We start from the raw sequence: 15,900 nt of genomic DNA, 5'->3' as shown, positions 1-15,900 counted from the left end.
AAAAGAAAAAATATACCAAGAAATTTATGTATCTATATAAAAACAAAAATATCTGAAAAAAGTACACATATTTGATATTGCCATGTCTGGAACAACCCGAGCTATAAAACTAGTTAACCCCTAGTTAACACACAAGTTAACCCCTTCAGTGAACAACGGAAAAAAAAAAAAACGTTTCAAAAACTATTTCTTTTTATCATACAGCTAAAAAAAGTATAATAAAATGAGATCAAAAGGTGATATAAAAATAAAAATGGTATAGGTGAAAATGGCATACAGCTTAGTCAACAAAAAAATTAAAAAGCTATAGCTCAGACTACAGCAATGCAAACACAATTATTTTTTTTAAAACTGTTTTTATTGTGTAAAAAGGGGCAAAACATACAAAAAAATTATAAATGTGGTATTGCAGTAATGGTACTGACCTGAAGAATAAAGCTGTCTTTTCACTTTTACAACACGGTGTATGACGTAAAAAAAAGTAATAATAATATTAATTCCTGATTTACTGTTTCTTCTTGATTCTGCCTCACAAAAAAATGGAATAGAAAGTAATAACAAATGTTTATGTGGCGCAGTATGGTACTAATAAAAACTCCAACTCATTCCACAAAATAGCAAGCCCTTACATGACTCTATCAGCAGAAAATCAACAAAACTATAGTCTTCATAATTCGATGATGCAAAAAACCTTCATTTTGTAAAAATAAAATGTCACTGTACTGACCTGAAAATAAAGCCACCCTATCATTTATACCAAAAGGTGAATGGCATAAAAAAATAAAAATAAAGCAAATTGTTCACCTTCACCTGTTGTTGATTTGTTTATTATGCCTCCCATAAGATCGAAGTAAGGCATGGGTCACATTTATTCAGTGCTCTATGCTGAGCACTTACACCAGGGGTTATGTTTAAAACTCTGAAAACATGATTCAGGCCAAAATTCCCAACTGAAAATTCACTGTAATGAGGCAGAGGGAGTCACTTTGAACTCCTGTCTGGCCTGTGGTCCAGCGGTGTCGATCCTTTTATGCATTTTTTAGGTGTCCACAAAAGTGCAGTCAACAACAGTTTTCTGCAACAGTGTAACTGAGTCCTGAGTAACACTGCTTCCTCATAAGTGAATAAATCTTTTGGTGGTTTTACCTGGATTATGTATTTCAAAGATGTAGATGGAAGCCCTGATGTAAATGCTCAGCATAAAGCGCAAGATAAATTTGAACTGAGTCAAAATTTTGCATACTCAAAGTACCACCAATATCATAAAACTAAACCCACAAAAAAATCACCACTCAGGTATGTCATCTTTTAATGGAAATATAGGGGTTTTCCATGTTACTTGTAGCACAATGGCTCTGGAGAAGTGCTAAGAGTTCCCTCACTAAAAATTACAGCAAAATCTGCACTTCCAAATCCAAGTGCCCCCCTCCCTTTTGAGCACCACCATGTGCTTCAACCACAGTTAATGTCCACATGTTTGGCATTACTGTAGTGAGGAAGGCAAGATTAATTTGCGGGGTGTGTGTCTCCAGCAGAGTAAATAGGGTACAATGTACAGTACAGGCACTACAATGTTCTGGGCAGTACAAGGGCTTTTTTGCCTTTGTTAATGCTGTAACATTCACTGCGTTTGACTCCACACGTGTTTTCTAGAGACAAAATTGTCACAACACCAAATAGATGAATTCCCAGGGTAGTGTAATTTCCAAAATGTGATCATTTAAAGTGGTTTCTGCTTTTCTAGCACTTCAGGGCTCTGCAAATGGAGTCTGTAAGCTATTCTACAAAAATCTGTGGTCCAAAATGAAATGGTGCTTCTTCTGTCCCAAGAACTGCAATGTGGTGAAACAGTACTCTACAGTCACATGAGGGGTATTGCCATGTTCAGGAGACTTTGTATAACACGCTATAGGACCTTCTTTACTTATTCCCCTTGTGGAAATTTGAAATCTGGGGTTAAAACAACATTTTAGTGGGACAAAATATTTTTATTTTTTCTTCACCACAAAATGGTCTAAAATGTTGTTTGTGACACACCTGTAGTGTCAATATTAGAGATGAGCAATGTTCGAGGTTCGCCAATTTCATGTTCGAGTGATTTTGGGGGGTGCTCGAGGTTGAACTCGAACTCGAGCTTTTTGCTAAAAGCTCGACAGCTCGAGTTACGTTCGAGAACGGTTTGATCACCATAAACGTGGCTTTTCACAGTAAGGCTATATGCACATGATGCTATCTGCATGCGTCCTGCGTCCCCAGCACAATCCTTCTCCCTTTGCTACTCACCGATCACGTGCATCTCGCTCCACATCTGTCACAAATATGCGACGTCTTTTCCTCTTTAGAAAATGGCTGCCGCTTCATTAGTCAATTAGGATTTCCGTGCATTCCCTGCCCACCAGCGCTTATGATTGGTTGCAGTCAGACACGTCCCCAAGCTGAGTGACAGATGTCTTACTGCAACCAATCACAGCCGCCGGCAGGCGGGTCTATATCGTGCAGTAAAATAAATAAATAAATTTAAAAAAAAGTGCGGTTTCCCCCATATTTGATACCAGCCACGATAAAGCGGCTGGAGGCTGGTATTGTCAGGATGGAGACAGCCGGTGAATAACGGAACGGGGAAGCAGACCGGGAACCCGACCGTGTGCCAGAGCATGTCGCCGGGACACGGAGATACACAAAAGATCACCGCGTACTAAAGAGATGCACTGACAGGTCCTAACATGACGTCAAAGCCATGTGACCAGTCTGTAGCCAAAGAGATAACAGACACGTGACTGGTCACATGCTATTTTGACGTCACGATAGGTCCTATCATCAGTGCTGGTTACCGGGAGGACGCAGCGATCACTGGAAGGAATAGCGTCAGGAGACAGAGTGCAGGACCCATCGTGGGAACCGGTAAGTGTTATGGCAATGTTTATTAACTGTATGTGTACATTTATAATGTGTTTTTATATGTTTGTGATTGCCTTCCATTGTTTTCAATGGGGTTCGAGAGGTTCGTCGAACGGCTCGCCGAACCGAACTCGAACGCGGCGTCCGTTCGACGAACTGAACCGAACTCGAGCCTCTAGAGGCTCCCTCATCTCTAGTCAATATGCTCAATGCTCACCTAGATTTATTCATTGAGGGGTGCAGTTTGCAAAAGGGTGTCTCCAATAGGGGACTCTGCTTTCCTGAAATCTCAGGGGCTCTGCCAATATGACATGGCACCCTCAAACAATTCTAACTAAATTTTAACTCCAATACGGTGCTCCTTACCTTCTGAGGTTTGCATCTTGCCTCAAAGTAGTTTTCAACCACATATTGGGTATTGGCAAGCGCTGGAGAAATTTTGTAACAAATTGTATGGTTAACTTTCTCCTGTTTCCCTTTTTGAAAATTAAAACTTTGGGGCAAAAAGAACATTTTAGTGGAAAAAATGGTAACTTTTTATATTCACAGCAAAATGTGCAGCATTCACAGCAAATTCCATTAATCACCCGAAGGTTCAAATTCCCAGTACACCACTACATGAATTACTCAAGAGGTGTAGCTTCCCAAATGGGTTCACTTGTGGGAGGTTTCTACTGTTTTGTCATTTCAGGAGATCTTCAAATGGACATTGCGTCCGCAATCTGTTATATGCAAAATACAGCTCCTTTCCTTCCAAGCCCTCCCAAACAGTCGATTTCCACCACATGTGGGGCATCCCTGTACGCAGAATAAATTGCAAAACCAATTGTATAGTTCACTTTATCCTGATGCCCTTTTGAAAATAAAAAAATATGATGAAAACAAAATTTTTGCAGTAAAAATGTTTTTTTTTTCCAATCTCATGTTTCATCGTTATAAAATTTTGTGAAACATCTGTGGGTTCAAGATTCTCAGCACATCTCTAGATAAAGTCCTTGAGGGTTCTAGTTTCCAAAGATGTGATCTTCTGTGGGGGAGGTCCCTACTTAGTCACATCATGAGCTCGGCAAATATGGCATGGCATCCGCTATCTATTTCAGCCAATCTTTCTCTTCAGAATTCAAATAATACTAATGCCTTTCCAAGCCCTGCCATGCGCCCTAACAGTAGTTACTGATACCACATATGGGGTATCAGTATACTCAAGAGAAATTGCACAAAACATGGTATGGTTTCAGTTTCTCCTGTTATACTTTAACAAATTCTATAAATTGGGACCAAAAGAACATTTTTGTCGAAAAATTAGATTTTTTTATTTTCATGGCTCATCGATAAAAATTCTATGAAGGACTAGATAAATTTTAACTGCACAGACAAGGAGATTTTAACCCAGATAGTGGCATTCCAGTTAGGTTTTTGTCTAGCTACCCAGACATGGAGGCTTTTAATCTAAGGTAGATAGTACCATTTCAAGTTAGGATCCCGGCTTACAGAAATTACCTTGCTGTGGTGACCAGGCTCACACACATTGGCCAATACATAAGCTAAATATCTCTTTTTTTCAAATATTCCTAGAGCAGTAATGCAATACCAGAGTTCCCTTATTCATTGTTAGCATTTTAGTGTGCAGCTGTATATGTTTTGTAGTAAATTTCCACCACATAAGGGGTATCAGCATATTCAGGAGAAATTGCACAACAAATTTTATAGTTTAATTTCTACTGTTACTCTTCTGACTATAAAAAAAAATTGGCAAAAATTTGATTTTTCTTTTTCACGCCTCAACATTAAAACATTCTGTGAAACACTTTGGGGTTCAAAGTACTCACCAAACATTTAGATAAATTCCTTGACGAGTCTAGTTTTTAAAATGGGGTCACTTGTGGAGGGTTTCCACCGTTAAGGCACTTTAGGGACTCTGCAAACATGACACAGCATCTGCTACATGTGCCAGACAATTTTGCGCAACAAAATTCAAATAGCACTTTTTCCCTTCTGAGCCCTGTCATGTGTATAACAGTAGTTTTCCACCACATATGGATCATGCCTGTACTCAGGAGAAATTGTACAACAAATTGAATGGTTCATTTTCTGTTGCTACCATTGTGAAAATGGAAAAATTTGGAGTTATATCAACATTTTTGTTGTAAATATGTACTTTTTTAATATTCACAGTGCAAAGTTATAAAATTCTGTGAAACATCTGGGGGTTCATGGTGCTCACTTGACATCTAGATAAATTACGTGAGAGATGTAGTTTCCAAAATGTGGTTACTTTGGAGATTTCCACTATGTAGGCACAATAGGGATTCTACAAACTCGACATGGCATCCTGTAATGATTCCAGCCAATTTTGCATTCAAAAAGTCAAATGGTGCTCCTCCTTCCGAGGCCTGCTATGCGCCCAAACAGTAGTTGTCCACCACATATTGGGTATCACTGTACTCAGGAGAAATTGCACAGGTATCATATAAATTCTCCTGTGACCCTTGTGAAAATGTAAAAGTTGAGGATAATGCAACATTTTTGTGAGGAAAAAGTAGACTTTATTTTTTCTTCCATATTGCTTTAGTTCATGTGAGGAACCTGAAGGGGTAATAAACGTCTTTGATGTGATTCTGAGCAGTTTGAGAGGAGCAATTTGTAGAATTGTTTCACTTTTGTGTATTTTCTGTCATATAGGCCCCTCAAAGTCACTTCAAATTTGATGTGGTCACTAAAAAGAACAGTTTGGTAAATTCTGTTTATAAAAATGAGAAGTTGCAGATAAACTTTTAACCCTTCTAAATTCCTAAAAAAATTATGTTTCAAAAATGGTGCTGATGTAAAGTAGTTGGAGACAGAATAAGGATGTGATATCCGAAACGCGTCCTCCTGCTCTATAGTTTTTGTACTTGATATGATGGAATTTTATCTACGATGAAATAAAGAAAATACTTTTTTACTTTTAAATTTTGGACCTGTTTGTTGGACAATCCTACAAATTTATCTCCTTAGCTGATGTAAAGTAGACATGTGGTAAACGTTATTTATGAACTATTTTGTATGACATAACTGTGTGGTTTAAGGGCATAAAAATAAAAAATTGCAAAATTACAAAGTTTTTGCCAGATTTTCAATTTTTTTCCAAAATAAATGCAAAACAATTCTTTTTAAATATACCACTTTACCATGAAGTCACTGAAAACAATATGTCACTGAAAACAGTTATAGGCCTGTGCACACACTATGTTTCGGCGTTTTTAGGTGTAGAATTGGTGCAGTTTGTGTTCATAAACTTCATGCAGTCTTTCCCCAGAAAAGTCTATGAGAAATCCAAAATGTTGTGCGCATGTTGCTTTATTTTTTCTTACAGGTTTGGCTGCAGTTTTTCTTCAGCAAAAAGAAGCAGCATGTGACTTTTTTTTCTGCAGGTTCCAGAGTTATTTATGGCATTGCTTAATGAAAAAAAAACAAACAAAAAAACGCACCAAAACATGGTAAAAACGTATGCATTTTTGGGTGTGTTTTTTTTGTCCAGAGGTGCGGTATTCTGCCAGATTTGCTGAAGAAACAAATTTGCAGTGTGCGCACAGGGCCTTAGAATGACAGGGATCTGTTGAAGCATTCCAGAGTCATTACCTCATAAGTGACATTGGTCAGAATTGAAAATATTGGCCTGGTAGGAAGGTGAAAACAGTCTGCGTGATAAAGTAATTAAACTATGTTTAACACCAAAAATTAAAATTCCACAATGGCTTTATATTTTTTTTTTCTGAAAAATATTGATCAAAATGTATGTATCCCAAAAGGTATTAAAAAAAACTTTAGGTTTCTGATTTTTACACTACCTTCTAAGTTTAGTATCAACATACCATATTTTCTGGATTGTAAGATGCACTTTTTTTCCCCAAAAATGAGGGTAAAATAGGGGTGTGTCTTAGAATTCGGATATGGCTTACCGGGGAGGCAGTGGTGGAGCAGGATCATAGGAGGTAGGGTCAGTGATACTAAGGGTGTTACTGCAGTGTCGCGGAGGCGGGCGCCTGATCTGACTGATCACTTGCCCGTGGATGATGCAATGAACTTCAAGAAAATGGCTGTGGAGGCGGCGCGTGCGCAGACTGATGAGATGGACTTCAAGAAAATGACCGTGGAGGTCTTTTTGCGTATGCACTGCCTCTGCGGCCATTTTCTTGAACTCCATCACGTCAACTACTGGCGATTCAATGGAGCCTGCAGTCAGATGAGGCGCAGCAACATCCTAACACCCTGTCATGTGACCCTCCTGAGTCGCTCCAGTGCAATGGCATCCCCACAGCACGCCGGCAAATCAATGGCACCCACCGCCGTGACATCCCCGAGCCCATCGTATCACCAACCCTCCATCTACTGACCCTCCTGAGACACAACACCTCCTCCTGTGAGCTTGCAGCATCATTCTGCCTCCTGTGACCTTCCTGAGCCGCTCCACCACCGCTGCTCCCCCCTGGTAAGCATTAGGAGGATTAAGACCCACTAAGATTATAAGACGAACCCTCATTTTAACATTAAAAATTATGTTTTCCTATTTTTCTCCTCTAAATTTGGGGTGCGTAATCCGGGGCATCTTATATACCGAAAAATACGGTAATCAAACTGACATGGAAAATCATTTTGCTATGTCATTTTTACTGCACAATGAACACCTTAAAAAGTAAGTCTGAAAAACAATACCGGAATTGCATATATCCCACCATTTTACCATATTTGGAGGTTTTTTCTTCCTTTTATAAGTATATTACATGGTAAAATAAATGTTCTAAATCAGAACTTCAATTAATTTTCCATAGGACAAGCTCTCATAAGGGTATGTAAATGGAAAAATAAATTCTTACAGCTCTTTAAATAAGACATGTCAAAAATAAAGACATTTGAACAGCCATATAGACTAAAATTGGAAGGTCTTCCCACAGTGAAATACACGGATATAACATGCTCCTGAAAAACAAACTACTAATGAGCAACTAGATTGTATTTCAAGTTTTTAAAAGTACACATTAATACATTTTTAAACTTTCTTTTTAAAATCTGAAAACTTTTAACTAAAAGTTTTTGTCCTACGCGATACTAAGGGGAAAAGGCTTACAAACTATTTAGATTTTTTTCCTCTGTTCTCTTTATTGAACACAGGGGTAAGGGTCATGCTTAAGTCTTCCATGCTTATAAGTTAAAAATCTCTGGAAATTCCAAGTAAATTGTCAACAATTTTTACTACAAATCTAATTGGTCCAGTCATCTTTCTACGCCATGAACTATACCAGACAGCAAATATGCACTGAACTAAAACCTTTGTAAGAAACCATCATCCATTATTTAGTATGTGTTAGATGCTTGCATTTTCTTTTTACCCCATGTGAAAATAGTTAACCACATGGAATGAGTCCCACCCCTCCACTTTACAAAATGGTGAAATTAAGTTTCCTACAGCTACCACGGGACAGCAGTAAATCACCCTGGTAACAGAGTTTACATTGATTCTGAAAAAAGCACTTGTCCATATGTAACAACGATAACCTTTTAGAAGGTTTGGAAAACAAATCTGACACCCCATTAAAAGGCAAATGATTTTTTCTCCCGACAAGAAAAAGAAACTTTTAAAACATAGAAGCCTATTAATAAATAATGGGCCTTTTTTTATAGGAAAGGCTGACATGAAAGCTTAAGCTATAAACTGTATCAGAGGCAGTATTTTGACTTGTGTGGCTTATTTGTTAAAGTAGTGAGATTGAAGCTCAATTTTATTAGCTGTACAAAAGATATTTTATTAAATGTCACATTGTAAATTGATTTTTAAAAAGAACAGAAAAAATTACATTTTCTAGGATGTGTAAAGCGGCAAAAACCTGATACTTATGAAAACCACTAAACCACAAAGAGATGCTAAATCATAGTTCCAAGACCCGTAGTTGTATCTATGACAGGCTTTTTAACATAATGCTTGTTTTCTTGGTATTGTGTTTCTTTATTTGTACTAGGTTTCATTGTAATATTTATTTTTGATAAATTTTAATCCATTCCACTGCATGTTGATTTCTATTGTTTTCAGTTTATAGGACTGAAAGTTGTCATTGGGATAATCTCTGTCACATGGCCATCCAGAGCATTTTCCCTGTCCTTCTTTTAGGACTATTTGTCAACTTACCATAGTGGAAAAACTCACCCCTTCTATGCTAATTAGTGTTCACAGCCATGTTTTGTTAAATATATGCCTCAACTCAAGTATATTAAATTGGATATTATGATTGACCATATGTTAAAGGCCTATTTACATATGTCTGACCATTTAGTCTTGTAATGCACATGCCGGTGTCCTCTCACTCTCCTGCTCCCCTCCTCCAGTGAGGACATCGGTTCCTCGTCTCTCCGGTGTCCTGCGGTGGTGGTCCCATCCTTATCCCATTCTGCTGCCTCCCTGAGCATCTATACACCTCTGCTCATAGGGCATGCCAGTGGCCACACCCATTTCTTAAAGGGTCAGCATCCCCTTAACCTGGAATTTCTTCCCATGTCAGCTGAAAGGTTGCAGGTACCTATAAGGCACCTCTGCCCTATCACTGGTGCCTGGGCAATGAGTTAGTCATTGATATTTGTCAGGTCCCTAAGCGCTGCTACTGCTGATATTGTGTTGTCTACTGAAGCCGACACTTCTTTATATTTCAGTGTTGTGCTACCTTTGCTGTTCCACTGCTGCCACTACCATCCACGCTAACTGGCTTACACAATACCTGCCTCTGCAAGTATCCACGCTGGTCACAGCTGCTGAACCACCCATCTGTCCATCCATGTAACACCTGCTGCTGCTGTAACCTACTGCCAGAGATTGTCACTCCCATACCCCTGGGGTCAGCTGACGCAGCACCACTGGCACCAAGTGGCACCCAAACTAATTCCTGCAGCGTAACATCTCACAATTAGGGGCTCTGGAGAAGACCAGGCTCAGTTCCATAGTCAAACCATCTGGTTTTTCTGTGTGCTATGACCCAGTGGGTTTGCTAAACATCTCTGCTCACCTGGTGAGTATAACAAGTCTCTTTTCCTTCCAGAACAGTATAAAAATTCTAAACTTAAATCAAAACAATAGGGATCACAGTTTTTTCCATGGGGCATTTTTTTTTTTTTTGCTTAGTAGTATTAGGTTCGCAATTGAAAATCATACCACTTTTAACCGGATAGAGAAAGTTGCATGCCTGGAAATTTTTAGAGTTGTAGTTCAATGACAACACGTTTGAGGTGTGGCGAATAGAAAATACCTTTTTTCTTTAGTTCTACTTGTTTCATTTTGGATTTGATAGAAATCAATTTAATTAGTAAATTACAGTACAACAAATAAAGTAGGATCAACCTTTTTAAGTAGTGTATATGGGCATGTACATTTAGGGCCAGACTTATTTGGACAATGACAAACGTTTGGGCATTTTAGCTGTTTACTAAATAATATTCAAGATATAGTTATATAATTAATATGGGGTTAAAACGCAGACTCTCAGCTTTAATTTGAGGGTTTTTACATCCTGGAGAAAGGGTTTAGGAATTACAGTTAATTTGTATCTGGACAATTATCTCAAAGGCTCTTTAATGGGCTCCATGGGCTTTTCCCTCATTAATCTATCATCAATGAAGCAGGTAAAAATACTGGAGCTGATTCCAGGTGTGGCATTTGCATTTGGAAAATGTTGCTATGACCCCACAACATGTGGTCCAAGGAGCTCTGAATGAAGGAGAAATTGACAATCATTTGGCTGAAGAAAATAGAAAATCCAATAGAGAGATATAAGAAAATGTTAAAAGTATGTTTATGTAGTAAATAAACTGGAACTCGCTGAAGTGCAATATACACTCAATGGTGTTTGGGTGTCTAGTGGGATGGATGAGTGCTATTGTGGGTGATATGATAGGCCGTGTGTGGAGATCTATCAGGTGTGATGAAACTGAAAAGAATAATAAATATTAACACACTAACCTTATCCCCATAGAAAGAATAAAAATAAAACAATAATTAAAACAGTTGCATAGGATCTATCAGTTCCTTGTGGAGTGCATTAGGGTGGGAGCAGAGTATTAAGCCAGATGCCCCCTGTTGGATTAATATATGTCACTAGAGATGAGCAAACCGGTCGCGGTTCGGCTCGAGGTGGTTCGCCGAACGGAGGTCTCGTTCGAGTTCGGTTCGTCGAACGTTCGACGAACCGAACTCGAACGTATAGGCTATAATGGGAGGCAATCACAAACACATAAAAATGCATTATAAATGTACACAAACAGTTAATAAACATTGCCATAACACTTACCGGTCCTCGCGATCCCTTCTGCACTCTGTCTCCTGCCGCTATTCCATCCGATGATCGCTAAATCCTCCCGGTGACCTGCACTGCCAGCAGAGAAGCAGGACCTATCGTGACGTCAAAATAGCCATGTGACCAGTCACGTGGCTATTATCTCATTGGCTACAGACTAGTCACATGACTATGACACGTCATGTAGGACCTGCGAGTGCATCTCTCCGGTACACGGTGCACATATGTGTATCGCCGTGTACCGGCGACATGCTCTAGCACACGGTCGACTCCCCGTTCCGTTAGGGACCGGCTGACACAGCCGGTCATTAACGGAGATCACCGTTGCCATAGCAACGCAGTTAGCGGTGACATCACCGCTAACCGCGGCTCCGAGAGCACCGTTGCTATGGTAACGTGTCTGTCAGCGTTACCGCTAGCAGCCAGCAGTGATCACTCACGGAATGAAGGCTGCACGCTGCTTCCCGATTGTAGTGAGCATTGTAGTGAGGATGGAGGTTCCCCAGCCCCAAGTGATGAGCTGGTGAATCTCATCCTCACTACAATCGTCACTACTACTACACTAGAAAGAAAGAAGACAGAAGAGCAGGATCGTGGAGGGCTGACAGGGGGTAATAAAGATGGAGTCTCTAATGTGTCTGTGTATTTATTTCTATTAAAGTATTTTTTCTCTGTGTGGTGTCTTTTTTTTAACCCTTTATTGGAGATTCTTAATGGCTAGGTCAAACGTGCCTGACATTAAGAATCTCTGGCTTAATACTGGCTGGTAAAACAAAGCCAGTATTAACTCATGATTACCCAACAAGCCACTCGGCTCCAGGGCTGTTGGAAGAGTTGGATACAGCGCCAGATGATGGCGCTTCTATGAGAGCACCATTTTCTGGGACGGCTGCGGACTGAAATCCGCAGCAGAGGCGCCCACAAACCTCGGGCTAACCTGTGCTGCGGATTCCAATCCCCAGCTGCCTAGTTGTACCCGGCTAGACACAAAAATGGGGCGAAGCCCACGTCATTTGTTTTTTAATTATTTCATGAAATAAGTGAAATAATTAAAAAAAACGGGCTTCCCTATATTTTTGGTTCCCAGCCGGGTACAAATAGGCAACTGGGGGTTGGAGGCAGCCCGTGGCTGCCAGCTGTACCTGGCTAGCATACAAAAATATGGCGAAGCCCACGTCATTTTTTTGGTGGGCAAAAATCTTCTGCATACAGTCCTGGATGGAGTATGCTGAGCCTTGTAGTTCTGCAGCTGCTGTCTGCTCTTCTCCATACAGACAGACAGCAGCTGCAGAACTACAAGGCTCAGCATACTCCATCCAGGACTGTATGCAGAAGTTTCTTGCCCCCTGAAAAAATTATGTGGGCTTCGCCATATTTTTGTATGCTAGCCAGGTACAGCAGGCAGGTACGGCTGCCCCCAACCCCCAGTTGCCTATTTGTACCCGGCTGGGAACCAAAAATAAAGGGAAGCCCTTTTTTTATTATTTCATGAATTTCATGAAATAATTAGAAAACAAATGACGTAGGCTTTGCCCCATTTTTGTGTCCAGCCAGGTACAACTAGGCAGCTGGGGATTGGAATCCGCACCACAGGTTGGCCTGAGCTTTCTGGGCCCCACTGCTGCGAATTGCAGTCTGCAGCCACCTCAGAAAATGGCATTTTCATAGAAGCGCCATCTTCTGGCGCTGTATCCAACTCTTCCAGCACCTGCCTGCTATACCTGGCTAGCATACAAAAATATGGCGAAGCTCACGTCCTTTTTTTGTAGTTTTTTGGCAAAAAAAATAAAAAATGCTTCCCTGGATTTTCCATTGCCAGTGAAGGTAACACCAAGCAGTGGGGGTTAGCAGCCAGTAGCTGCTTGGATTACCCTTAGCTAGCAATACAAAAAATGCAGCGGGAGCCCATATATATTTTTTTAATTATTTATTTAAATAACTAAAAATAAAATGGGCTTCCCTGTATTTTGATTGCTGGACATCACAGTGCTGTAAAAATAAATCTTTAAAAAAATGACGTAGCGCTCCGCGGTATTTTTGATTCTCAGCGCAGATAAAGCAGACAGCTATGGGTTGCCACCCCCATCTGCCTGCCGTTACCTTGGTTGTCAATCAAAATACAGGGAAGCCCATTAATTTTTTCTATTTAAAAAATAGTTAAAAAAAAAAATGACGTTGGGTCCCCCCATTTTTGATAGCCAGCTAGGGTAAAGCAGACGGCTGTAGCCTGAAAACCACAGCTGGCAGCTTTACCATGGTTGGGGATCCAATGTGGAGGTCCCCTCAGGCTCTTTTTTATAATTATTTTATAAATATTAATAATTACACAATAAAAGTAGGGTCCCCCCCAAATTGGATCACCAGCCAAGGTAAAGCGGACAGCTGTGGTCTGGTATTCTCAGGGTGGGAAGGTCCATAGTTATTGGGCCTTCACAGCCTAAAAATAGCAGGCCGCAGGCACCCCAGACGTGGCGCATCCACTAGATGCGCCAATCCTTGCGCTTCACCCCAGCTCATCCCGTGCCCTGGTGCAGTGGCAAACGGGGTAATAAATCGGGTTGATACTAGCTGTAAAGTCACCTGAGATCAAGCCCAGCAGTTTGTGATGTCATGGCGTCTATTAGATACCCAACATCATAAACTGTCAGTACTAACAAAAACAAAAAATCGACAAAAGAAATTTATTTGAAAAAACAGTCCCCAAAACATTTCCTCTTTCACCAATTTATTGTAAGAAAAAAAATAAAGGGGTCCCACGACGACTCTGGACCGTCTAGAATATGGGGGGAGACACTCAGGGAACGTATCCCCCATTTTCTAGGCGTGCGGACCCTTCATGTGAGGAGTGTGGGTGCAATGAATCTGCACTCACTCTCCCCGGGTCCACAGCAGCAGAGTCCATGTCATAATGGTTGCTACCAAAGCTGCAATGCCCTGCTCATGAGGTAAGGGCATGCCTAATCAGGAGAACTACTGTAGAGGAAACTCTGCTCACTGGTATATAGGTGCTCAGAGGTAATAATAGATAAAATTAGTGAGTAACCTCGGCACTCTAAATCTCCCAGACTAAGTCAGTAAGTCACAATGGATAGTAATGCAAAATCACTCTTTATTGGTCCATATTAAGAAAAAAAAATTTTTCATAAGCATATATGTTTTTGTCCAAAACAAGTTACAAATGACGTTTCGGCCTGAGCCTTCGTCAGATTGGACTTATCTGCATGTAATCATGAAAAATGACAATAATCAGTATCACATAAGAGTGAGAGAACAATAACATAAACTCGAACAATGTAGAGGTACAATTGGGATGCAGCAAAAAAATTGCAACACAGCAAGAAATGAAACACATGATACAAATGTCATAATACAGTACAAGGACAATATAGTAATGACAAATATGGGGTCAGAGTAGACTTAGACAGCTCTGGTACGAAAGAGATGTCAATCATAAAGTAACATGTGCAGTAGGTGTAGAGCTACAGTATGCATGGCAGAGCTAATGGGTAGACCGACCATAGAAAAAGAACGGAGAAAAAGTGGAGAAAAAGTGGAGAAAAAGTGGAGCATAAGAGGAGAAAAAGTGGAGAAAAAGTGGAGAAAAAGTGGAGAAAAAGTGGAGAAAAAGTGGAGCATAAGAGGAGAAAAAGTGGAGAAAAAAGTGGAGAAAAAGTGGAGAAAAAGTGGAGAAAAAGTGGAGAAAAAGTGGAGCATAAGAGGAGAAAAAGTGGAGAAAAAGTGGAGAAAAAGTGGAGATTAAGAGGAGAAAAAGTGGAGAAAAAGTGGAGCATAAGAGGAGAAAAAGTGGAGAAAAAGTGGAGAAAAAGTGGAGCATAAGAGGAGAAAAAGTGGAGAAAAAAGTGGAGAAAAAGTGGAGCATAAGAGGAGAAAAAGTGGAGAAAAAGTGGAGAAAAAGTGGAGCATAAGAGGAGAAAAAGTGGAGAAAAAGTGGAGCATAAGAGGAGAAAAAGTGGAGCATAAGAGGAGAAAAAGTGGAGCATAAGAGGAGAAAAAGTGGAGAAAAAGTGGAGCATAAGAGGAGAAAAAGTGGAGAAAAAGTGGAGAAAAGGTGGAGCATAAGAGGAGAAAAAGTGGAGAAAAAGTGGAGAAAAAGTGGAGAAAAAGTGGAGCATAAGAGGAGAAAAAGTGGAGAAAAAAGTGGAGAAAAAGTGGAGCATAAGAAGAGAAAAAGTGGAGAAAAAGTGGAGAAAAAGTGGAGATTAAGAGGAGAAAAAGTGGAGAAAAAGTGGAGCATAAGAGGAGAAAAAGTGGAGAAAAAGTGGAGAAAAAGTGGAGAAAAAGTGGAGATTAAGAGGAGAAAAAGTGGAGAAAAAGTGGAGCATAAGAGGAGAAAAAGTGGAGAAAAAGTGGAGAAAAAGTGGAGAAAAAGTGGAGCATAAGAGGAGAAAAAGTGGAGAAAAAAGTGGAGAAAAAGTGGAGCATAAGAGGATAAAAAGTGGAGAAAAAGTGGAGCATAAGAGGAGAAAAAGTGGAGAAAAAGTGGAGAAAAAGTGGAGCATAAGAGGAGAAAAAGTGGAGAAAAAGTGGAGCATAAGAGGAGAAAAAGTGGAGAAAACGTGGAGCATAAGAGGAGAAAAAGGGGAGAAAAAGTGGAGAAAAAGTGGAGCATAAGAGGAGAAAAAGTGGAGATTAAGAGGAGAATAAGTGGAGAAAAAGTGGAGCATAA

The sequence above is a fragment of the Anomaloglossus baeobatrachus genome, chromosome 2 (assembly GCF_048569485.1).
Source record: "Anomaloglossus baeobatrachus isolate aAnoBae1 chromosome 2, aAnoBae1.hap1, whole genome shotgun sequence".
NCBI classification, from domain to species: domain Eukaryota; kingdom Metazoa; phylum Chordata; class Amphibia; order Anura; family Aromobatidae; genus Anomaloglossus; species Anomaloglossus baeobatrachus.
The sequence above is the reverse complement of the archived record's forward strand: the minus strand, read 5'-3'. Positions refer to the sequence as shown.